Source organism: Pseudophryne corroboree, chromosome 4, assembly GCF_028390025.1.
Source record: "Pseudophryne corroboree isolate aPseCor3 chromosome 4, aPseCor3.hap2, whole genome shotgun sequence".
Lineage (NCBI taxonomy): Eukaryota > Metazoa > Chordata > Amphibia > Anura > Myobatrachidae > Pseudophryne > Pseudophryne corroboree.
In genome coordinates, this window is record NC_086447.1 from 91,384,053 (window position 1) to 91,410,666 (window position 26,614).

The 26,614-nt window shown below is 31.2% G+C and overlaps 12 non-coding genes across 12 annotated transcripts; all 12 read left to right on the plus strand.

Annotated features, from left to right (window-relative positions):
- Nucleotides 1-1,383: 1,383 nt before the first annotated feature.
- On the plus strand, nucleotides 1,384-1,469 carry TRNAR-UCU (transfer RNA arginine (anticodon UCU)). The gene is given in 2 exon segments: nucleotides 1,384-1,420; nucleotides 1,434-1,469. It is a non-coding gene; the product is annotated as a tRNA-Arg (tRNA).
- A 778-nt stretch (nucleotides 1,470-2,247) lies between these two features.
- On the plus strand, nucleotides 2,248-2,333 carry TRNAR-UCU (transfer RNA arginine (anticodon UCU)). The gene is given in 2 exon segments: nucleotides 2,248-2,284; nucleotides 2,298-2,333. It is a non-coding gene; the product is annotated as a tRNA-Arg (tRNA).
- Nucleotides 2,334-3,113: 780 nt separating this feature from the next.
- Nucleotides 3,114-3,199, plus strand: TRNAR-UCU (transfer RNA arginine (anticodon UCU)). Its single transcript is given in 2 exon segments — nucleotides 3,114-3,150; nucleotides 3,164-3,199. It is a non-coding gene; the product is annotated as a tRNA-Arg (tRNA).
- Nucleotides 3,200-6,610: 3,411 nt separating this feature from the next.
- TRNAR-UCU (transfer RNA arginine (anticodon UCU)) lies at nucleotides 6,611-6,696 on the plus strand. The gene is given in 2 exon segments: nucleotides 6,611-6,647; nucleotides 6,662-6,696. It is a non-coding gene; the product is annotated as a tRNA-Arg (tRNA).
- A 2,513-nt stretch (nucleotides 6,697-9,209) lies between these two features.
- TRNAR-UCU (transfer RNA arginine (anticodon UCU)) lies at nucleotides 9,210-9,295 on the plus strand. The gene is given in 2 exon segments: nucleotides 9,210-9,246; nucleotides 9,261-9,295. It is a non-coding gene; the product is annotated as a tRNA-Arg (tRNA).
- Nucleotides 9,296-11,837: 2,542 nt separating this feature from the next.
- TRNAR-UCU (transfer RNA arginine (anticodon UCU)) lies at nucleotides 11,838-11,923 on the plus strand. The gene is given in 2 exon segments: nucleotides 11,838-11,874; nucleotides 11,889-11,923. It is a non-coding gene; the product is annotated as a tRNA-Arg (tRNA).
- A 2,540-nt stretch (nucleotides 11,924-14,463) lies between these two features.
- TRNAR-UCU (transfer RNA arginine (anticodon UCU)) lies at nucleotides 14,464-14,549 on the plus strand. Its single transcript is given in 2 exon segments — nucleotides 14,464-14,500; nucleotides 14,515-14,549. It is a non-coding gene; the product is annotated as a tRNA-Arg (tRNA).
- Nucleotides 14,550-15,320: 771 nt separating this feature from the next.
- Nucleotides 15,321-15,406, plus strand: TRNAR-UCU (transfer RNA arginine (anticodon UCU)). Its single transcript is given in 2 exon segments — nucleotides 15,321-15,357; nucleotides 15,372-15,406. It is a non-coding gene; the product is annotated as a tRNA-Arg (tRNA).
- Nucleotides 15,407-17,922: 2,516 nt separating this feature from the next.
- On the plus strand, nucleotides 17,923-18,008 carry TRNAR-UCU (transfer RNA arginine (anticodon UCU)). Its single transcript is given in 2 exon segments — nucleotides 17,923-17,959; nucleotides 17,973-18,008. It is a non-coding gene; the product is annotated as a tRNA-Arg (tRNA).
- Nucleotides 18,009-20,541: 2,533 nt separating this feature from the next.
- On the plus strand, nucleotides 20,542-20,627 carry TRNAR-UCU (transfer RNA arginine (anticodon UCU)). The gene is given in 2 exon segments: nucleotides 20,542-20,578; nucleotides 20,592-20,627. It is a non-coding gene; the product is annotated as a tRNA-Arg (tRNA).
- A 4,301-nt stretch (nucleotides 20,628-24,928) lies between these two features.
- Nucleotides 24,929-25,014, plus strand: TRNAR-UCU (transfer RNA arginine (anticodon UCU)). The gene is given in 2 exon segments: nucleotides 24,929-24,965; nucleotides 24,979-25,014. It is a non-coding gene; the product is annotated as a tRNA-Arg (tRNA).
- A 770-nt stretch (nucleotides 25,015-25,784) lies between these two features.
- TRNAR-UCU (transfer RNA arginine (anticodon UCU)) lies at nucleotides 25,785-25,870 on the plus strand. Its single transcript is given in 2 exon segments — nucleotides 25,785-25,821; nucleotides 25,835-25,870. It is a non-coding gene; the product is annotated as a tRNA-Arg (tRNA).
- Nucleotides 25,871-26,614: the final 744 nt, after the last annotated feature.

The following is a 26,614-nucleotide window of genomic DNA, read 5'->3' on the forward strand; positions in this document are numbered from 1 at the left end:
GCTTAAAGTATATCTACAGTACACTCAAAAATCATAAAAAATCCTTAGATGGGTATTACAAATAACCTACACAATTGCTAAAACCTGATATAGGACTTGCACTTGAAAACAGCAAGAGGAAGACTCAGACATAGCTGTTGCATTTGGGAGAAATGTTATAAATATCTGACACTCGATAGCCATGTAATTATTATAATATAACTTAATATAAATATCTATACTGGTAAAAATACAAAACCTATATAAATGTTACCAAAATGTTTCTGTCTTCAGTTTCTTTGCAACAAACACTCAATCAGACATGGTGCAATTGTCCCCATATTGATTTGCACCTCACACAAAGTGGGAGCTATTTCTGAAATCATTACAAAAATTTTACTCTCACTCTACGATACTCTCTTTACAGCCAACTTAAAAAATAGAAAAATAAAAAGATTAGTTTCATCACAGATTGTCATTTAAAACATAAGAGTATTCAACACATTGTACTGTTGATACAAAAATGTGATACATCAGTGTCTCTGTGGCGCAATAGATAGCACATTGGACTTCTAGCAGGTTGCAGTTATTTGAAGGTTGTGGGTTTGAGTCCCACCAGAGTTGTTCTTTAGTTTCAAATGCAAAGATTTAAACTTTACTTACAATTATACATAACGTAGACATTGTATACAGGAGACTTATTTACTGTATATATATATACAAAGTAATGATAGGCTGGTGACATAAAAATCTTTTCAAAGTAAGATCACCAATTACAAATCAATTTTAGATACTTTAAATTAATAACTGCTGATCAAAAATGTGGATGGTTATTTTTAACCAGCAATCAAAATATTATGTTGAGTCTGCTCACGTAGGAATACAAAGCTTGAAGTGTATCTACAGTACACTCAAAAATCATAAAAAATCCTTAGATGGGTATTACAAATAACCTACACAATTGCTAAAACCTGATATAGGACTTGCACTTGAAAACAGTAAGAGGAAGACTCAGACATAGCTGTTGCATTTGGGAGCAATGTTATAAATATCTGACACTCGATAGCCATGTAATTATTATAATATAACTTAATATAAATATCTATACTGGTAAAAATACAAAACCTATATAAATGTTACCAAAATGTTTCTGTCTTCAGTTTCTTTGCAACAAACACTCAATCAGACATGGTGCAATTGTCCCCATATTGATTTGCACCTCACACAAAGTGGGAGCTATTTCTGAAACCATTACAAAAATTTGACTCTCACTCTACGATACTCTCTTTACAGCATACTTAAAAAATAGAAAAATAAAAAGATTAGTTTCATCACAGATTGTCATTTAAAACATAAGAGTATTCAACACATTGTACTGTTAATACAAAAATATGATACATCAGTGGCTCTGTGGCGCAATGGATAGCGCATTGGACTTCTAGTAGGTTGTAGTTATTCAAAGTTTGTGGGTTTGAGTCCCACCAGAGTCGTTCTTTAGTTTCAAATGCAAACATTTAAACTTTACTTACAATTATACATAACGTAGACATTGTATACAGGAGACTTATTTACTATATATATATATACACAAAGTAATTATAGGCTGTTGACATAAAAATCATTTAAATGTAAGACCAGTTACAAATCAATTTTAGATACTTTAAATCAATAACTGGTAATAAAAATGTGGATGGTTATTTTTAACCAGCAATGAAAATATTATGTTGAGTCTGCTCACGTAGGAATACAAAGCTTAAAGTGTATCTACAGTACACTCAAAAATCATAAAAAATCCTTAGATGGGTATTACAAATAACCTACACAATTGCTAAAACCTGATATAGGACTTGCACTTGAAAACAGTAAGAGGAAGACTCAGACATAGCTGTTGCATTTGGGAGCAATGTTATAAATATCTGACACTCGATAGCTATGTAATTATTATAATATAAATTAATATAAATATCTATACTGGTAAAAATACAAAACCTATATAAATGTTACCAAAATGTTTCTGTCTTCAGTTTCTTTGCAACAAACACTCAATCAGACATGGTGCAGTTGTCCCCATATTGATTTGCACCTCACACAAAGTGGGAGCTATTTCTGAAATCATTACAAAAATTTGACTCTCACTCTACGATACTCTCTTTACAGCATACTTAAAAAATAGAAAAATAAAAAGATTAGTTTCATCACAGATTGTCATTTAAACCATAAGAGTATTCAACACATTGTACTGTTGATACAAAAATATGATACATCAGTGGCTCTGTGGCGCAATGGATAGCTCATTGGACTTCTAGTAGGTTGTAGTTATTCAAAGGTTGTGGGTTCGAGTCCCACCAGAGTCATTCTTTAGTTTCAAATGCAAACATTTAAACTTTACTTACAATTATACATAACGTAGACATTGTATACAGGAGACTTATTTACTATATATATATATACACAAAGTAATTATAGGCTGTTGACATAAAAATCATTTAAATGTAAGACCAGTTACAAATCAATTTTAGATACTTTAAATCAATAACTGGTAATAAAAATGTGGATGGTTATTTTTAACCAGCAATGAAAATATTATGTTGAGTCTGCTGACGTAGGAATACAAAGCTTAAAGTGTATCTACAGTACACTTAAAAATCATAAAAAATCCTTAGATGGGTATTACAAATAACCTACACAATTGCAAAAACCTGATATAGGACTTGCACTTGAAAACAGTAAGAGGAAGACTCAGACATAGCTGTTGCATTTGGGAGCAATGTTATAAATAGCTGACACTCGATAGCCATGTAATTATTATAATATAAATTAATATAAATATCTATACTGGTAAAAATACAAAACCTATATAAATGTTACCAAAATGTTTCTGTCTTCAGTTTCTTTGCAACAAACACTCAATCAGACATGGTGCAATTGTCCCCATATTGATTTGCACCTCACACAAAGTGGGAGCTATTTCTGAAATCATTACAAAAATTTGACTCTAACTCTACGATACTCTCTTTACAGCATACTTAAAAAATAGAAAAATAAAAAGATTAGTTTCATCACAGATTGTGTCATTTAAAACATAAGAGTATTCAACACATTGTACTGTTGATACAAAACTATGATACATCAGTGGCTCTGTGGCACAATGGATAGCGCATTGGACTTCTAGTAAGTTGTAGTTATTCAAAGGTTGTGGGTTCGAGTCCCACCAGAGTCGTTCTTTAGTTTCAAATGCAAAGATTTAAAGTTTACTTACAATAATACATAACGTAGACATTGTATACAGGAGTCTTATTTACTGTATATATATATATATATATATATACAAAGTAATTATAGGCTGTTGACATAAAAATCATTTTAATGTAAGACCAGTTACAAATCAATTTTAGATACTTTAAATCAATAACTGGTAATAAAAATGTGGATGGTTATTTTTAACCAGCAATGAAAATATTATGTTGAGTCTGCTCACGTAGGAATACAAAGCTTAAAGTGTATCTACAGTACACTCAAAAATCATAAAAAAATCCTTAGATGGGTATTACAAATAACCTACACAATTGCTAAAACCTGATATAGGACTTGCACTTGAAAACAGCAAGAGGAAGACTCAGACATAGCTGTTGCATTTGGGAGAAATGTTATAAATATCTGACACTCGATAGCCATGTAATTATTATAATATAAATTAATATAAATATCTATACTGGTAAAAATACAAAACCTATATAAATGTTACCAAAATGTTTCTGTCTTCAGTTTCTTTGCAACAAACACTCAATCAGACAAGGTGCAATTGTCCCCATATTGATTTGCACCTCACACAAAGTGGGAGCTATTTCTGAAATCATTACAAAAATTTGACTCTCACTCTACGATACTCTCTTTACAGCATACTTAAAAAATAGAAAAATAAAAAGATTAGTTTTATCACAGATTGTGTCATTTAAAACATAAGAGTATTCAACACATTGTACTGTTGATACAAAACTATGATACATCAGTGGCTCTGTGGCACAATGGATAGCTCATTGGACTTCTAATTAGTCGTAGTTATTCAAAGGTTGTGGGTTCGAGTCCCACCAGAGACTTTTTTTAGTTTCAAATGCAAAGATTTAAAGTTTACTTACAATAATACATAACGTAGACATTGTATACAGGAGACTTATTTACTATATATATATATATACAAAGTAATTATAGGCTGTTGACATAAAAATCATTTAAATGTAAGACCAGTTACAAATCAATTTTAGATACTTTAAATCAATAACTGGTAATAAAAATGTGGATGGTTATTTTTAACCAGCAATGAAAATATTATGTTGAGTCTGCTCACGTAGGAATACAAAGCTTAAAGTGTATCTACAGTACACTCAAAAATCATAAAAAATCATTAGATGGGTATTACAAATAACCTACACAATTGCTAAAACCTGATATAGGACTTGCACTTTAAAACAGCAAGAGGAAGACTCAGACATAGCTGTTGCATTTGGGAGAAATTTTATAAATATCTGACACTCGATAGCCATGTAATTATTATAATATAAATTAATATAAATATCTATACTGGTAAAAATATAAAACCTATATAATTGTTACCAAAATGTTTCTGTCTTCAGTTTCTTTGCAACAAACACTCAATCAGACATGGTGCAATTGTCCCCATATTGATTTGCACCTCACACAAAGTGGGAGCTATTTCTGAAATCATTACAAAAATTTTACTCTCACTCTACGATACTCTCTTTACAGCATACTTAAAAAATAGAAAAATAAAAAGATTAGTTTCATCACAGATTGTGTCATTTAAAACATAAGAGTATTCAACACATTGTACTGTTGATGCAAAAATATGATACATCAGTGGCTCTGTGACGCAATGGATAGCGCATTCGACTTCTAGTAGGTTGTAGTTATTCAAAGGTTGTGGGTTCGAGTCCCACCAGAGTCGTTCTTTAGTTTCAAATGCAAAGATTTAAAGTTTACTTACAATGATACATAACGTAGACATTGTATACAGGAGACTTATTTACTATATATATATATATATATATATATACAAAGTAATGATAGGCTAGTGACATTAAAATCATTTAAATGTAAGACCAGTTACAAATCAATTTTAGATACTTTAAATCAATAACTGTTAATAAAAATGTGGATGGTTATTTTTAACCAGCAATCAAAATATTATGTTGAGTCTGCTCATGTAGGAATACAAAGCTTGAAGTGTATCTGCAGTACACTCAAAAATCATAAAAAATCCTTAGATGGGTATTACAAATAACCTACACAATTGCTAAAACCTGATATAGGACTTGCACTTGAAAACAGCAAGAGGAAGACTCAGACATAGCTGTTGCATTTGGGAGCAATGTTATAATTATCTGACACTCGATAGCCATGTAATTATTATAATATAAATTAATATAAATATCTATACTGGTAAAAATACAAAACCTATATAAATGTTACCAAAATGTTTCTGTCTTCAGTTTCTTTGCAACAAACACTCAATCAGACATGGTGCAATTGTCCCCATATTGATTTGCACCTCACACAAAGTGGGAGCTATTTCTGAAATCATTACAAAAATTTGACTCTCACTCTACGATACTCTCTTTACAGCCTACTTAAAAAATAGAAAAATAAAAAGATTAGTTTCATCACAGATTGTCATTTAAAACATAAGAGTATTCAACACATTGTAATGTTGATACAAAAACGTGGTATATCAGTGGCTCTGTGGTGCAATGGACAGCGCATTGGACTTCTAGTAGGTTGTAGTTATTCAAAGGCCTTGTGTTCGAGTCCCTCCAGAGTCTTTCTTTAGTTTCAAATGCAAACATTTAAACTTTACTTACAATAATACATAACGTAGACATTGTATATAGGAGACTTATTTACTATATATATATACAAAGTAATGATAGGCTGGTGACATAAAAATCTTTTAAATGTAAGATCACCAATTACAAATCAATTTTCGAAACTTTAAATCAATAACTGCTGATCAAAAATGCTTATTGTTATATTTGACCAGCAACCAAATTCAATGTTGAGTCTGCTCAGCTAGCTATGCAGACCTTGAAGGGTATCTACACTCAAAAAACATGAAATCCTTTTTACCTGTAATCCTTACATGGTTATCACATATTAGCTAAATAATTGCTTAAACCTGATATAGGACTTGCACTCGAAATCAGCAGCCGGAAAACTCAGACAGGGATGTTGCATTCAAGAGGAATGTTGGAAATATCTGACACAGGTTAGCAACATTATCATTATAGTATGAAATAAGATGAATATCTACACTGTTAAGCACTCTAAACATTAAATACATTTTAGAAAATATTTTGGTCTTTAGTTTGTATTGCAATAAACAGTTACTATTTCACACAGGGTGCAATTGTCCCCACATTTTTTTGCACCTCACACAATGAGGATGCTATTTCTGAAATCAGTATAAAATTTTGGCTCTTACTCTACAATACTCTGTATATACATCCTACTAAAAAAATAAAGATATAATAGATTTGTTTCATCACAGATTGTAGCTTTTAAAACATGAAAGTATTCTACAAGTTGTACTGTCGATACAAACGCTTGCTGCCTCAGTGGCTCTGTGGCACAATGGATAGCGCATTTGACTTCTAATAGGTTGTAGTTATTCAGATGTTGTGGGTTCGAGTCCCACCAGAGTCATTCTTTAGCTTCAAATGCAAACATTTAAAATTTACTTAAAATGATACATAACATAGACATTGTATATGGGAGACCTGTATACTATATATACAAAGTAATTATAGGCTGTTGACATAAAAATCATTTAAATGTAAGACCTGTTACAAATCAATTTTAGATACTTTAAATCAATAACTGGTAATAAAAATGTGGATGGTTATTTTTAACCAGCAATGAAAATATTATGTTGAGTCTGCTCACGTAGGAATACAAAGCTTAAAGTGTATCTACAGTACACTCAAAAATCATAAAAAATCATTAGATGGGTATTACAAATAACCTACACAATTGCTAAAACCTGATATAGGACTTGCACTTGAAAACAGCAAGAGGAAGACTCAGAAATAGCTGTTGCATTTGGGAGATATTTTATAAATATCTGACACTCGATAGCCATGTAATTATTATAATATAAATTAATATAAATATCTATACTGGTAAAAATATAAAACCTATATAATTGTTACCAAAATGTTTCTGTCTTCAGTTTCTTTGCAACAAACACTCAATCAGACATGGTGCAATTGTCCCCATATTGATTTGCACCTCACACAAAGTGGGAGCTATTTCTGAAATCATTACAAAAATTTTACTCTCACTCTACGATACTCTCTTTACAGCATACTTAAAAAATAGAAAAATAAAAAGATTAGTTTCATCACAGATTGTGTCATTTAAAACATAAGAGTATTCAACACATTGTACTGTTGATGCAAAAATATGATACATCAGTGGCTCTGTGGCGCAATGGATAGCGCATTCGCTTCTAGTAGGTTGTAGTTATTCAAAGGTTGTGGGTTCGAGTCCCACCAGAGTCGTTCTTTAGTTTCAAATGCAAAGATTTAAAGTTTACTTACAATAATACATAACGTAGACATTGTATACAGGAGACTTATTTACTATATATATATAAACAAAGTAATGATAGGCTAGTGACATTAAAATCATTTAAATGTAAGACCAGTTACAAATCAATTTTAGATACTTTAAATCAATAACTGTTAATAAAAATGTGGATGGTTATTTTTAACCAGCAATCAAAATATTATGTTGAGTCTGCTAATGTAGGAATACAAAGCTTGAAGTGTATCTACAGTACACTCAAAAATCATAAAAAATCCTTAGATGGGTATTACAAATAACCTACACAATTGCTAAAACCTGATATAGGACTTGCACTTGAAAACAGCAAGAGGAAGACTCAGACATAGCTGTTGCATTTGGGAGCAATGTTATAAATATCTGACACTCGATAGCCATGTAATTATTATAATATAAATTAATATAAATATCTATACTGGTAAAAATACAAAACCTATATAAATGTTACCAAAATGTTTCTGTCTTCAGTTTCTTTGCAACAAACACTCAATCAGACATGGTGCAATTGTCCCCATATTGATTTGCACCTCACACAAAGTGGGAGTTATTTCTGAAATCATTACAAAAATTTGACTCTCACTCTACGATACTCTCTTTACAGCCTACTTAAAAAATAGAAAAATAAAAAGATTAGTTTCATCACAGATTGTCATTTAAAACATAAGAGTATTCAACACATTGTAATGTTGATACAAAAACGTGGTACATCAGTGGCTCTGTGGCACAATGGACAGCGCATTGGACTTCTAGTAGGTTGTAGTTATTCAAAGGTCTTGTGTTCGAGTCCCTCCAGAGTCTTTCTTTAGTTTCAAATGCAAACATTTAAACTTTACTTACAATAATACATAACGTAGACATTGTATATAGGAGACTTATTTACTATATATATATACAAAGTAATGATAGGCTGGTGACATAAAAATCTTTTAAATGTAAGATCACCAATTACAAATCAATTTTCGAAACTTTAAATCAATAACTGCTGATCAAAAATGCTTATTGTTATATTTGACCAGCAACCAAATTCAATGTTGAGTCTGCTCAGCTAGCTATGCAGACCTTGAAGGGTATCTACACTCAAAAAACATGAAATCCTTTTTACCTGTAATCCTTACATGGTTATCACATATTAGCTAAATAATTGCTTAAACCTGATATAGGACTTGCACTCGAAATCAGCAGCCGGAAAACTCAGACAGGGATGTTGCATTCAAGAGGAATGTTGGAAATATCTGACACAGGTTAGCAACATTATCATTATAGTATGAAATAATATGAATATCTACACTGTTAAGCACTCTAAACATTAAATACATTTTAGAAAATATTTTGGTCTTTAGTTTGTATTGCAATAAACAGTTACTATTTCACACAGGGTGCAATTGTCCCCACATTTTTTTGCACCTCACACAATGAGGATGCTATTTCTGAAATCAGTATAAAATTTTGGCTCTTACTCTACAATACTCTGTATATACATCCTACTAAAAAAATAAAGATATAATAGATTTGTTTCATCACAGATTGTAGCTTTTAAAACATGAAAGTATTCTACAAGTTGTACTGTCGATACAAACGCTTGCTGCCTCAGTGGCTCTGTGGCACAATGGATAGCGCATTTGACTTCTAGTATGTTGTAGTTATTCAGATGTTGTGGGTTCGAGTCCCACCAGAGTCATTCTTTAGCTTCAAATGCAAACATTTAAAATGTACTTAAAATGATACATAACATAGACATTGTATATGGGAGACCTGTATACTATATATACAAAGTAATTATAGGCTGTTGACATAAAAATCATTTAAATGTAAGACCAGTTACAAATCAATTTTAGATACTTTAAATCAATAACTGGTAATAAAAATGTGGATGGTTATTTTTAACCAGCAATGAAAATATTATGTTGAGTCTGCTCACGTAGGAATACAAAGCTTAAAGTGTATCTACAGTACACTCAAAAATCATAAAAAATCATTAGATGGGTATTACAAATAACCTACACAATTGCTAAAACCTGATATAGGACTTGCACTTTAAAACAGCAAGAGGAAGACTCAGACATAGCTGTTGCATTTGGGAGAAATTTTATAATTATCTGACACTCGATAGCCATGTAATTATTATAATATAAATTAATATAAATATCTATACTGGTAAAAATATAAAACCTATATAATTGTTACCAAAATGTTTCTGTCTTCAGTTTCTTTGCAACAAACACTCAATCAGACATGGTGCAATTGTCCCCATATTGATTTGCACCTCACACAAAGTGGGAGCTATTTCTGAAATCATTACAAAAATTTTACTCTCACTCTACGATACTCTCTTTACAGCATACTTAAAAAATAGAAAAATAAAAAGATTAGTTTCATCACAGATTGTGTCATTTAAAACATAAGAGTATTCAACACATTGTACTGTTGATGCAAAAATATGATACATCAGTGGCTCTGTGACGCAATGGATAGCGCTTTCGACTTCTAGTAGGTTGTAGTTATTCAAAGGTTGTGGGTTCGAGTCCCACCAGAGTCGTTCTTTAGTTTCAAATGCAAAGATTTAAAGTTTACTTACAATGATACATAACGTAGACATTGTATGCAGGAGACTTATTTACTATATATATATATATATATATATATATATATATACAAAGTAATGATAGGCTAGTGACATTAAAATCATTTAAATGTAAGACCAGTTACAAATCAATTTTAGATACTTTAAATCAATAACTGTTAATAAAAATGTGGATGGTTATTTTTAACCAGCAATCAAAATATTATGTTGAGTCTGCTCATGTAGGAATACAAAGCTTGAAGTGTATCTACAGTACACTCAAAAATCATAAAAAATCCTTAGATGGGTATTACAAATAACCTACACAATTGCTAAAACCTGATATAGGACTTGCACTTGAAAACAGCAAGAGGAAGACTCAGACATAGCTGTTGCATTTGGGAGCAATGTTATAAATATCTGACACTCGATAGCCATGTAATTATTATAATATAAATTAATAGAAATATCTATACTGGTAAAAATACAAAACCTATTTAAATGTTACCAAAATGTTTCTGTCTTCAGTTTCTTTGCAACAAACACTCAATCAGACATGGTGCAATTGTCCCCATATTGATTTGCACCTCACACAAAGTGGGAGCTATTTCTGAAATCATTACAAAAATTTGACTCTCACTCTACGATACTCTCTTTACAGCCTACTTAAAAAATAGAAAAATAAAAATATTAGTTTCATCACAGATTGTCATTTAAAACATAAGAGTATTCAACACATTGTAATGTTGATACAAAAACGTGGTACATCAGTGGCTCTGTGGTGCAATGGACAGCGCATTGGACTTCTAGTAGGTTGTAGTTATTCAAAGGTCTTGTGTTCGAGTCCCTCCAGAGTCTTTCTTTAGTTTCAAATGCAAACATTTAAACTTTACTTACAATAATACATAACGTAGACATTGTATACAGGAGACTTATTTACTATATATATATATATATATACAAAGTAATGATAGGCTGGTGACATAAAAATCTTTTAAATGTAAGATCACCAATTACAAATCAATTTTCGAAACTTTAAATCAATAACTGCTGATCAAAAATGCTTATTGTTATATTTGACCAGCAACCAAATTCAATGTTGAGTCTGCTCAGCTAGCTATGCAGACCTTGAAGGGTATCTACACTCAAAAAACATGAAATCCTTTTTACCTGTAATCCTTACATGGTTATCACATATTAGCTAAATAATTGCTTAAACCTGATATAGGACTTGCACTCGAAATCAGCAGCCGGAAAACTCAGACAGGGATGTTGCATTCAAGAGGAATGTTGGAAATATCTGACACAGGTTAGCAACATTATCATTATAGTATGAAATAAGATGAATATCTACACTGTTAAGCACTCTAAACATTAAATACATTTTAGAAAATATTTTGGTCTTTAGTTTGTATTGCAATAAACAGTTACTATTTCACACAGGGTGCAATTGTCCCCACATTTTTTTGCACCTCACACAATGAGGATGCTATTTCTGAAATCAGTATAAAATTTTGGCTCTTACTCTACAATACTCTGTATATACATCCTACTAAAAAAATAAAGATATAATAGATTTGTTTCATCACAGATTGTAGCTTTTAAAACATGAAAGTATTCTACAAGTTGTACTGTCGATACAAACGCTTGCTGCCTCAGTGGCTCTGTGGCACAATGGATAGCGCATTTGACTTCTAATAGGTTGTAGTTATTCAGATGTTGTGGGTTCGAGTCCCACCAGAGTCATTCTTTAGCTTCAAATGCAAACATTTAAAATTTACTTAAAATGATACATAACATAGACATTGTATATGGGAGACCTGTATACTATATATACAAAGTAATTATAGGCTGTTGACATAAAAATCATTTAAATGTAAGACCTGTTACAAATCAATTTTAGATACTTTAAATCAATAACTGGTAATAAAAATGTGGATGGTTATTTTTAACCAGCAATGAAAATATTATGTTGAGTCTGCTCACGTAGGAATACAAAGCTTAAAGTGTATCTACAGTACACTCAAAAATCATAAAAAATCATTAGATGGGTATTACAAATAACCTACACAATTGCTAAAACCTGATATAGGACTTGCACTTGAAAACAGCAAGAGGAAGACTCAGAAATAGCTGTTGCATTTGGGAGAAATTTTATAAATATCTGACACTCGATAGCCATGTAATTATTATAATATAAATTAATAAAAATATCTATACTGGTAAAAATATAAAACCTATATAATTGTTACCAAAATGTTTCTGTCTTCAGTTTCTTTGCAACAAACACTCAATCAGACATGGTGCAATTGTCCCCATATTGATTTGCACCTCACACAAAGTGGGAGCTATTTCTGAAATCATTACAAAAATTTTACTCTCACTCTACGATACTCTCTTTACAGCATACTTAAAAAATAGAAAAATAAAAAGATTAGTTTCATCACAGATTGTGTCATTTAAAACATAAGAGTATTCAACACATTGTACTGTTGATGCAAAAATATGATACATCAGTGGCTCTGTGACGCAATGGATAGCGCATTCGACTTCTAGTAGGTTGTAGTTATTCAAAGGTTGTGGGTTCGAGTCCCACCAGAGTCGTTCTTTAGTTTCAAATGCAAAGATTTAAAGTTTACTTACAATAATACATAACGTAGACATTGTATACAGGAGACTTATTTACTATATATATATATATATATATATATATATATATACAAAGTAATGATAGGCTAGTGACATTAAAATCATTTAAATGTAAGACCAGTTACAAATCAATTTTAGATACTTTAAATCAATAACTGTTAATAAAAATGTGGATGGTTATTTTTAACCAGCAATCAAAATATTATGTTGAGTCTGCTCATGTAGGAATACAAAGCTTGAAGTGTATCTACAGTACACTCAAAAATCATAAAAAATCCTTAGATGGGTATTACAAATAACCTACACAATTGCTAAAACCTGATATAGGACTTGCACTTGAAAACAGCAAGAGGAAGACTCAGACATAGCTGTTGCATTTGGGAGCAATGTTATAAATATCTGACACTCGATAGCCATGTAATTATTATAATATAAATTAATAGAAATATCTATACTGGTAAAAATACAAAACCTATTTAAATGTTACCAAAATGTTTCTGTCTTCAGTTTCTTTGCAACAAACACTCAATCAGACATGGTGCAATTGTCCCCATATTGATTTGCACCTCACACAAAGTGGGAGCTATTTCTGAAATCATTACAAAAATTTGACTCTCACTCTACGATACTCTCTTTACAGCCTACTTAAAAAATAGAAAAATAAAAATATTAGTTTCATCACAGATTGTCATTTAAAACATAAGAGTATTCAACACATTGTAATGTTGATACAAAAACGTGGTACATCAGTGGCTCTGTGGTGCAATGGACAGCGCATTGGACTTCTAGTAGGTTGTAGTTATTCAAAGGTCTTGTGTTCGAGTCCCTCCAGAGTCTTTCTTTAGTTTCAAATGCAAACATTTAAACTTTACTTACAATAATACATAACGTAGACATTGTATATAGGAGACTTATTTACTATATATATATATATATACAAAGTAATGATAGGCTGGTGACATAAAAATCTTTTAAATGTAAGATCACCAATTACAAATCAATTTTCGAAACTTTAAATCAATAACTGCTGATCAAAAATGCTTATTGTTATATTTGACCAGCAACCAAATTCAATGTTGAGTCTGCTCAGCTAGCTATGCAGACCTTGAAGGGTATCTACACTCAAAAAACATGAAATCCTTTTTACCTGTAATCCTTACATGGTTATCACATATTAGCTAAATAATTGCTTAAACCTGATATAGGACTTGCACTCGAAATCAGCAGCCGGAAAACTCAGACAGGGATGTTGCATTCAAGAGGAATGTTGGAAATATCTGACACAGGTTAGCAACATTATCATTATAGTATGAAATAAGATGAATATCTACACTGTTAAGCACTCTAAACATTAAATACATTTTAGAAAATATTTTGGTCTTTAGTTTGTATTGCAATAAACAGTTACTATTTCACACAGGGTGCAATTGTCCCCACATTTTTTTGCACCTCACACAATGAGGATGCTATTTCTGAAATCAGTATAAAATTTTGGCTCTTACTCTACAATACTCTGTATATACATCCTACTAAAAAAATAAAGATATAATAGATTTGTTTCATCACAGATTGTAGCTTTTAAAACATGAAAGTATTCTACAAGTTGTACTGTCGATACAAACGCTTGCTGCCTCAGTGGCTCTGTGGCACAATGGATAGCGCATTTGACTTCTAATAGGTTGTAGTTATTCAGATGTTGTGGGTTCGAGTCCCACCAGAGTCATTCTTTAGCTTCAAATGCAAACATTTAAAATTTACTTAAAATGATACATAACATAGACATTGTATATGGGAGACCTGTATACTATATATACAAAGTAATTATAGGCTGTTGACATAAAAATCATTTAAATGTAAGACCTGTTACAAATCAATTTTAGATACTTTAAATCAATAACTGGTAATAAAAATGTGGATGGTTATTTTTAACCAGCAATGAAAATATTATGTTGAGTCTGCTCACGTAGGAATACAAAGCTTAAAGTGTATCTACAGTACACTCAAAATCATAAAAAATCATTAGATGGGTATTACAAATAACCTACACAATTGCTAAAACCTGATATAGGACTTGCACTTGAAAACAGCAAGAGGAAGACTCAGAAATAGCTGTTGCATTTGGGAGAAATTTTAGAAATATCTGACACTCGATAGCCATGTAATTATTATAATATAAATTAATAAAAATATCTATACTGGTAAAAATATAAAACCTATATAATTGTTACCAAAATGTTTCTGTCTTCAGTTTCTTTGCAACAAACACTCAATCAGACATGGTGCAATTGTCCCCATATTGATTTGCACCTCACACAAAGTGGGAGCTATTTCTGAAATCATTACAAAAATTTTACTCTCACTCTACGATACTCTCTTTACAGCATACTTAAAAAATAGAAAAATAAAAAGATTAGTTTCATCACAGATTGTGTCATTTAAAACATAAGAGTATTCAACACATTGTACTGTTGATGCAAAAATATGATACATCAGTGGCTCTGTGGCGCAATGGATAGCGCATTTGACTTCTAGTAGGTTGTAGTTATTCAAAGGTTGTGGGTTCGAGTCCCACCAGAGTCGTTCTTTAGTTTCAAATGCAAAGATTTAAAGTTTACTTACAATAATACATAACGTAGACATTGTATACAGGAGACTTATTTACTATATATATATACAAAGTAATGATAGGCTAGTGACATTAAAATCATTTAAATGTAAGACCAGTTACAAATCAATTTTAGATACTTTAAATCAATAACTGTTAATAAAAATGTGGATGGTTATTTTTAACCAGCAATCAAAATATTATGTTGAGTCTGCTCATGTAGGAATACAAAGCTTGAAGTGTATCTACAGTACACTCAAAAATCATAAAAAATCCTTAGATGGGTATTACAAATAACCTACACAATTGCTAAAACCTGATATAGGACTTGCACTTGAAAACAGCAAGAGGAAGACTCAGACATAGCTGTTGCATTTGGGAGCAATGTTATAAATATCTGACACTCGATAGCCATGTAATTATTATAATATAAATTAATATAAATATCTATACTGGTAAAAATACAAAACCTATATAAATGTTACCAAAATGTTTCTGTCTTCAGTTTCTTTGCAACAAACACTCAATCAGACATGGTGCAATTGTCCCCATATTGATTTGCACCTCACACAAAGTGGGAGCTATTTCTGAAATCATTACAAAAATTTTACTCTCACTCTACGATACTCTCTTTACAGCCTACTTAAAAAATAGAAAAATAAAAAGATTAGTTTCATCACAGATTGTCATTTAAAACATAAGAGTATTCAACACATTGTAATGTTGAAACAAAAACGTGGTGCATCAGTGGCTCTGTGGTGCAATGGACAGCGCATTGGACTTCTAGTAGGTTGTAGTTATTCAAAGGTCTTGTGTTCGAGTCCCTCCAGAGTCTTTCTTTAGTTTCAAATGCAAACATTTAAACTTTACTTACAATAATACATAACGTAGACATTGTATATAGGAGACTTATTTACTATATATATATATATACAAAGTAATGATAGGCTGGTGACATAAAAATCTTTTCAATGTAAGATCACCAATTACAAATCAATTTTCGAAACTTTAAATCAATAACTGCTGATCAAAAATGCTTATTGTTATATTTGACCAGCAACCAAATTCAATGTTGAGTCTGCTCAGCTAGCTATGCAGACCTTGAAGGGTATCTACACTCAAAAAACATGAAATCCTTTTTACCTGTAATCCTTACATGGTTATCACATATTAGCTAAATAATTGCTTAAACCTGATATAGGACTTGCACTCGAAATCAGCAGCCGGAAAACTCAGACAGGGATGTTGCATTCAAGAGGAATGTTGGAAATATCTGACACAGGTTTGCAACATTATCATTATAGTATGAAATAATATGAATATCTACACTGTTAAGCACTCTAAACATTAAATACATTTTAGAAAATATTTTGGTCTTTAGTTTGTATTGCAATAAACAGTTACTATTTCACACAGGGTGCAATTGTCCCCACATTTTTTTGCACCTCACACAATGAGGATGCTATTTCTGAAATCAGTATAAAATTTTGGCTCTTACTCTACAATACTCTGTATATACATCCTACTAAAAAAATAAAGATATAATAGATTTGTTTCATCACAGATTGTAGCTTTTAAAACATGAAAGTATTCTACAAGTTGTACTGTCGATACAAACGCTTGCTGCCTCAGTGGCTCTGTGGCACAATGGATAGCGCATTTGACTTCTAGTAGGTTGTAGTTATTCAGATGTTGTTGGTTCGAGTCCCACCAGAGTCATTCTTTACCTTCAAATGCAAACATTTAAAATTTACTTAAAATGATACATAACATAGACATTGTATATGGGAGACCTGTATACTATATATACAAAGTAATTATAGGCTGTTGACATAAAAATCATTTAAATGTAAGACCAGTTACAAATCAATTTTAGATACTTTAAATCAATAACTGGTAATAAAAATGTGGATGGTTATTTTTAACCAGCAATGAAAATATTATGTTGAGTCTGCTCACGTAGGAATACAAAGCTTAAAGTGTATCTACAGTACACTCAAAAATCATAAAAAATCATTAGATGGGTATTACAAATAACCTACACAATTGCTAAAACCTGATATAGGACTTGCACTTTAAAACAGCAAGAGGAAGACTCAGACAAAGCTGTTGCATTTGGGAGAAATTTTATAAATATCTGACACTCGATAGCCATGTAATTATTATAATATAAATTAATATAAATATCTATACTGGTAAAAATATAAAACCTATATAATTGTTACCAAAATGTTTCTGTCTTCAGTTTCTTTGCAACAAACACTCAATCAGACATGGTGCAATTGTCCCCATATTGATTTGCACCTCACACAAAGTGGGAGCTATTTCTGAAATCATTACAAAAATGTTACTCTCACTCTACGATACTCTCTTTACAGCCTACTTAAAAAATAGAAAAATAAAAAGATTAGTTTCATCACAGATTGTGTCATTTAAAACATAAGAGTATTCAACACATTGTACTGTTGATGCAAAAATATGATACATCAGTGGCTCTGTGGCGCAATGGATAGCGCATTCGACTTCTAGTAGGTTGTAGTTATTCAAAGGTTGTGGGTTCGAGTCCCACCAGAGTCGTTCTTTTGTTTCAAATGCAAAGATTTAAAGTTTACTTACAATAATACATAACGTAGACATTGTATACAGGAGACTTATTTACTATATATATATATATATATATATATATATATACAAAGTAATGATAGGCTAGTGACATTAAAATCATTTAAATGTAAGACCAGTTACAAATCAATTTTAGATACTTTAAATCAATAACTGTTAATAAAAATGTGGATGGTTATTTTTAACCAGCAATCAAAATATTATGTTGAGTCTGCTCATGTAGGAATACAAAGCTTGAAGTGTATCTACAGTACACTCAAAAATCATAAAAAATCCTTAGATGGGTATTACAAATAACCTACACAATTGCTAAAACCTGATATAGGACTTGCACTTGAAAACAGCAAGAGGAAGACTCAGACATAGCTGCTGCATTTGGGAGCAATGTTATAAATATCTGACACTCGATAGCCATGTAATTATTATAATGTAAATTAATATAAATATCTATACTGGTAAAAATACAAAACCTATATAAATGTTACCAAAATGTTTCTGTCTTCAGTTTCTTTGCAACAAACACTCAATCAGACATGGTGCAATTGTCCCCATATTGATTTGCACCTCACACAAAGTGGGAGCTATTTCTGAAATCATTACAAAAATTTGACTCTCACTCTACGATACTCTCTTTACAGCCTACTTAAAAAATAGAAAAATAAAAAGATTAGTTTCATCACAGATTGTCATTTAAAACATAAGAATATTCAACACATTGTAATGTTGATACAAAAATGTGGTACATCAGTGGCTCTGTGGTGCAATGGACAGCGCATTGGACTTCTAGTAGGTTGTAGTTATTCAAAGGTCTTGTGTTCGAGTCCCTCTATAGTCTTTCTTTAGTTTCAAATCCAAACATTTAAACTTTACTTACAATAATACATAACGTAGACATTGTATATAGGAGACTTATTTACTATATATATATATACAAAGTAATGATAGGCTGGTGACATAAAAATCTTTTCAATGTAAGATCACGAATTACAAATCAATTTTCGAAACTTTAAATCAATAACTGCTGATCAAAAATGCTTATTGTTATATTTGACCAGCAACCAAATTCAATGTTGAGTCTGCTCAGCTAGCTATGCAGACCTTGAAGGGTATCTACACTCAAAAATCATGAAATCCTTTTTACCGGTAATCCTTACATGGTTATCACATATTAGCTAAATAATTGCTTAAACCTGATATAAGACTTGCACTCGAAATCAGCAGCCGGAAAACTCAGACAGGGATGTTGCATTCAAGAGGAATGTTGGAAATATCTGACACAGGTTAGCAACATTATCATTATAGTATGAAATAAGATGAATATCTACACTGTTAAGCACTCTAAACATTAAATACATTTTAGAAAATATTTTGGTCTTTAGTTTGTATTGCAAAAAACAGTTACTATTTCACACAGGGTGCAATTGTCCCCACATTTTTTGCACCTCACACAATGAGGATGCTATTTCTGAAATCAGTATAACATTTTGGCTCTTACTCTACAATACTCTGTATATACATCCTACTAAAAAAATAAAGATATAATAGATTTGTTTCATCACAGATTGTAGCTTTTAAAACATGAAAGTATTCTACAAGTTGTACTGTCGATACAAACGCTTGCTGCCTCAGTGGCTCTGTGGCACAATGGATAGCGCATTTGACTTCTAGTAGGTTGTAGTTATTCAGATGTTGTTGGTTCGAGTCCCACCAGAGTCATTCTTTAGCTTCAAATGCAAACATTTAAAATTTACTTAAAATGATACATAACATAGACATTGTATATGGGAGACCTGTATACTATATATACAAAGTAATTATAGGCTGTTGACATAAAAATCATTTAAATGTAAGACCAGTTACAAATCAATTTTAGATACTTTAAATCAATAACTGGTAATAAAAATGTGGATGGTTATTTTTAACCAGCAATGAAAATATTATGTTGAGTCTGCTCACGTAGGAATACAAAGCTTAAAGTGTATCTACAGTACACTCAAAAATCATAAAAAATCATTAGATGGGTATTACAAATAACCTACACAATTGCTAAAACCTGATATAGGACTTGCACTTTAAAACAGCAAGAGGAAGACTCAGACAAAGCTGTTGCATTTGGGAGAAATTTTATAAATATCTGACACTCGATAGCCATGTAATTATTATAATATAAATTAATATAAATATCTATACTGGTAAAAATATAAAACCTATATAATTGTTACCAAAATGTTTCTGTCTTCAGTTTCTTTGCAACAAACACTCAATCAGACATGGTGCAATTGTCCCCATATTGATTTGCACCTCACACAAAGTGGGAGCTATTTCTGAAATCATTACAAAAATGTTACTCTCACTCTACGATACTCTCTTTACAGCATACTTAAAAAATAGAAAAATAAAAAGATTAGTTTCATCACAGATTGTGTCATTTAAAACATAAGAGTATTCAACACATTGTACTGTTGATGCAAAAATATGATACATCAGTGGCTCTGTGGCGCAATGGATAGCGCATTCGACTTCTAGTAGGTTGTAGTTATTCAAAGGTTGTGGGTTCGAGTCCCACCAGAGTCGTTCTTTTGTTTCAAATGCAAAGATTTAAAGTTTACTTACAATAATACATAACGTAGACATTGTATACAGGAGACTTATTTACTATATATATATATATATATATATATATATATATATACAAAGTAATGATAGGCTAGTGACATTAAAATCATTTAAATGTAAGACCAGTTACAAATCAATTTTAGATACTTTAAATCAATAACTGTTAATAAAAATGTGGATGGTTATTTTTAACCAGCAATCAAAATATTATGTTGAGTCTGCTCATGTAGGAATACAAAGCTTGAAGTGTATCTACAGTACACTCAAAAATCATAAAAAATCCTTAGATGGGTATTACAAATAACCTACACAATTGCTAAAACCTGATATAGGACTTGCACTTGAAAACAGCAAGAGGAAGACTCAGACATAGCTGTTGCATTTGGGAGCAATGTTATAAATATCTGACACTCGATAGCCATGTAATTATTATAATATAAATTAATATAAATATCTATACTGGTAAAAATACAAAACCTATATAAATGTTACCAAAATGTTTCTGTCTTCAGTTTCTTTGCAACAAACACTCAATCAGACATGGTGCAATTGTCCCCATATTGATTTGCACCTCACACAAAGTGGGAGCTATTTCTGAAATCATTACAAAAATTTGACTCTCACTCTACGATACTCTCTTTACAGCCTACTTAAAAAATAGAAAAATAAAAAGATTAGTTTCATCACAGATTGTCATTTAAAACATAAGAATATTCAACACATTGTAATGTTGATACAAAAATGTGGTACATCAGTGGCTCTGTGGTGCAATGGACAGCGCATTGGACTTCTAGTAGGTTGTAGTTATTCAAAGGTCTTGTGTTCGAGTCCCTCTAGAGTCTTTCTTTAGTTTCAAATCCAAACATTTAAACTTTACTTACAATAATACATAACGTAGACATTGTATATAGGAGACTTATTTACTATATATATATATATACAAAGTAATGATAGGCTGGTGACATAAAAATCTTTTCAATGTAAGATCACGAATTACAAATCAATTTTCGAAACTTTAAATCAATAACTGCTGATCAAAAATGCTTATTGTTATATTTGACCAGCAACCAAATTCAATGTTGAGTCTGCTCAGCTAGCTATGCAGACCTTGAAGGGTATCTACACTCAAAAATCATGAAATCCTTTTTACCGGTAATCCTTACATGGTTATCACATATTAGCTAAATAATTGCTTAAACCTGATATAAGACTTGCACTCGAAATCAGCAGCCGGAAAACTCAGACAGGGATGTTGCATTCAAGAGGAATGTTGGAAATATCTGACACAGGTTAGCAACATTATCATTATAGTATGAAATAAGATGAATATCTACACTGTTAAGCACTCTAAACATTAAATACATTTTAGAAAATATTTTGGTCTTTAGTTTGTATTGCAAAAAAACAGTTACTATTTCACACAGGGTGCAATTGTCCCCACATTTTTTTGCACCTCACACAATGAGGATGCTATTTCTGAAATCAGTATAACATTTTGGCTCTTACTCTACAATACTCTGTATATACATCCTACTAAAAAAATAAAGATATAATAGATTTGTTTCATCACAGATTGTAGCTTTTAAAACATGAAAGTATTCTACAAGTTGTACTGTCGATACAAACGCTTGCTGCCTCAGTGGCTCTGTGGCACAATGGATAGCGCATTTGACTTCTAGTAGGTTGTAGTTATTCAGATGTTGTTGGTTCGAGTCCCACCAGAGTCATTCTTTAGCTTCAAATGCAAACATTTAAAATTTACTTAAAATGATACATAACATAGACATTGTATATGGGAGACCTGTATACTATATATACAAAGTAATTATAGGCTGTTGACATAAAAATCATTTAAATGTAAGACCAGTTACAAATCAATTTTAGATACTTTAAATCAATAACTGGTAATAAAAATGTGGATGGTTATTTTTAACCAGCAATGAAAATATTATGTTGAGTCTGCTCACGTAGGAATACAAAGCTTAAAGTGTATCTACAGTACACTCAAAAATCATAAAAAATCATTAGATGGGTATTACAAATAACCTACACAATTGCTAAAACCTGATATAGGACTTGCACTTTAAAACAGCAAGAGGAAGACTCAGACAAAGCTGTTGCATTTGGGAGAAATTTTATAAATATCTGACACTCGATAGCCATGTAATTATTATAATATAAATTAATATAAATATCTATACTGGTAAAAATATAAAACCTATATAATTGTTACCAAAATGTTTCTGTCTTCAGTTTCTTTGCAACAAACACTCAATCAGACATGGTGCAATTGTCCCCATATTGATTTGCACCTCACACAAAGTGGGAGCTATTTCTGAAATCATTACAAAAATGTTACTCTCACTCTACGATACTCTCTTTACAGCATACTTAAAAAATAGAAAAATAAAAAGATTAGTTTCATCACAGATTGTGTCATTTAAAACATAAGAGTATTCAACACATTGTACTGTTGATGCAAAAATATGATACATCAGTGGCTCTGTGGCGCAATGGATAGCGCATTCGACTTCTAGTAGGTTGTAGTTATTCAAAGGTTGTGGGTTCGAGTCCCACCAGAGTAGTTCTTTTGTTTCAAATGCAAAGATTTAAAGTTTACTTACAATAATACATAACGTAGACATTGTATACAGGAGACTTATTTACTATATATATATATATATATATATATATATACAAAGTAATGATAGGCTAGTGACATTAAAATCATTTAAATGTAAGACCAGTTACAAATCAATTTTAGATACTTTAAATCAATAACTGTTAATAAAAATGTGGATGGTTATTTTTAACCAGCAATCAAAATATTATGTTGAGTCTGCTCATGTAGGAATACAAAGCTTGAAGTGTATCTACAGTACACTCAAAAATCATAAAAAATCCTTAGATGGGTATTACAAATAACCTACACAATTGCTAAAACCTGATATAGGACTTGCACTTGAAAACAGCAAGAGGAAGACTCAGACATAGCTGTTGCATTTGGGAGCAATGTTATAAATATCTGACACTCGATAGCCATGTAATTATTATAATATAAATTAATATAAATATCTATACTGGTAAAAATACAACACCTATATAAATGTTACCAAAATGTTTCTGTCTTCAGTTTCTTTGCAACAAACACTCAATCAGACATGGTGCAATTGTCCCCATATTGATTTGCACCTCACACAAAGTGGGAGCTATTTCTGAAATCATTACAAAAATTTGACTCTCACTCTACGATACTCTCTTTACAGCCTACTTAAAAAATAGAAAAATAAAAAGATTAGTTTCATCACAGATTGTCATTTAAAACATAAGAGTATTCAACACATTGTAATGTTGATACAAAAATGTGGTACATCAGTGGCTCTGTGGTGCAATGGACAGCGCATTGGACTTCTAGTAGGTTGTAGTTATTCAAAGGTCTTGTGTTCGAGTCCCTCTAGAGTCTTTCTTTAGTTTCAAATCCAAACATTTAAACTTTACTTACAATAATACATAACGTAGACATTGTATATAGGAGACTTATTTACTATATATATATATACAAAGTAATGATAGGCTGGTGACATAAAAATCTTTTCAATGTAAGATCACGAATTACAAATCAATTTTCGAAACTTTAAATCAATAACTGCAGATCAAAAATGCTTATTGTTATATTTGACCAGCAACCAAATTCAATGTTGAGTCTGCTCAGCTAGCTATGCAGACCTTGAAGGGTATCTACACTCAAAAATCATGAAATCCTTTTTACCGGTAATCCTTACATGGTTATCACATATTAGCTAAATAATTGCTTAAACCTGATATAAGACTTGCACTCGAAATCAGCAGCCGGAAAACTCAGACAGGGATGTTGCATTCAAGAGGAATGTTGGAAATATCTGACACAGGTTAGCAACATTATCATTATAGTATGAAATAAGATGAATATCTACACTGTTAAGCATTCTAAACATTAAATACATTTTAGAAAATATTTTGGTCTTTAGTTTGTATTGCAAAAAACAGTTACTATTTCACACAGGGTGCAATTGTCCCCACATTTTTTTGCACCTCACACAATGAGGATGCTATTTCTGAAATCAGTATAACATTTTGGCTCTTACTCTACAATACTCTGTATATACATCCTACTAAAAAAATAAAGATATAATAGATTTGTTTCATCACAGATTGTAGCTTTTAAAACATGAAAGTATTCTACAAGTTGTACTGTCGATACAAACGCTTGCTGCCTCAGTGGCTATGTGGCGCAATGGATAGCGCATTGGACTTCTAGTAGGTTGTAGTTATTCAGATGTTGTGGGTTCGAGTCCCACCAGAGTCATTCTTTAGCTTCAAATGCAAACATTTAAAATTTACTTAAAATGATACATAACATAGACATTGTATATGGGAGACCTATATACTATATATACAAAGTAATTATAGGCTGTTGACATAAAAATCATTTAAATGTAAGACCAGTTACAAATCAATTTTAGATACTTTAAATCAATAACTGGTAATAAAAATGTGGATGGTTATTTTTAACCAGCAATGAAAATATTATGTTGAGTCTGCTCACGTATGAATACAAAGCTTAAAGTGTATCTACAGTACACTCAAAAATCATAAAAAATCCTTAGATGGGTATTACAAATAACCTACACAATTGCTAAAACCTGATATAGGACTTGCACTTGAAAACAGCAAGAGGAAGACTCAGACATAGCTGTTGCATTTGGGAGAAATGTTATAAATATCTGACACTCGATAGCCATGTAATTACTATAATATAAATTAATATAAATATCTATACTGGTAAAAATACCAAACCTATATAAATGTTATCAAAATGTTTCTGTCTTCAGTTTCTTTGCAACAAACACTCAATCAGACATGGTGCAATTGTCCCCATATTGATTTGCACCTCACACAAAGTGGGAGCTATTTCTGAAATCATTACAAAAATTTGACTCTCACTCTACGATACTCTCTTTACAGCATACTTAAAAAATAGAAAAATAAAAAGATTAGTTTCATCACAGATTGTCATTTAAAACATAAGAGTATTCAACACATTGTATTGTTGATACAAAAATATGATACATCAGTGGCTCTGTGGCGCAATGGATAGCGCATTGGACTTCTAGTAGGTTGTAGTTATTCAAAGGTTGTGGGTTCGAGTCCCACCAGAGTCGTTCTTTAGTTTCAAATGCAAACATTTAAACTTTTCTTACAATTATACATAACTTAGACATTGTATACAGGAGACTTATTTACTATATATATATATACACAAAGTAATTATAGGCTGTTGACATAAAAATCATTTTAATGTAAGACCAGTTACAAATCAATTTTAGATACTTTAAATCAATAACTGGTAATAAAAATGTGGATGGTTATTTTTAACCAGCAATGAAAATATTATGTTGAGTCTGCTCACGTAGGAATACAAAGCTTAAAGTGTATCTACAGTACACTCAAAAATCATAAAAAATCCTTAGATGGGTATTACAAATAACCTACACAATTGCTAAAACCTGATATAGGACTTGCACTTGAAAACAGCAAGAGGAAGACTCAGACATAGCTGTTGCATTTGAGAGCAATGTTATAAATAGCTGACACTCGATAGCCATGTAATTATTATAATATAAATTAATATAAATATCTATACTGGTAAAAATACAAAACATATATAAATGTTACCAAAATGTTTCTGTCTTCAGTTTCTTTGCAACAAACACTCAATCAGACATGGTGCAATTGTACCCATATTGATTTGCACCTCACACAAAGTGGGAGCTATTTCTGAAATCATTACAAAAATTTGACTCTCACTCTACGATACTCTCTTTACAGCATACTTAAAAAATAGAAAAATAAAAAGATTAGTTTCATCACAGATTGTGTCATTTAAAACATAAGAGTATTCAACA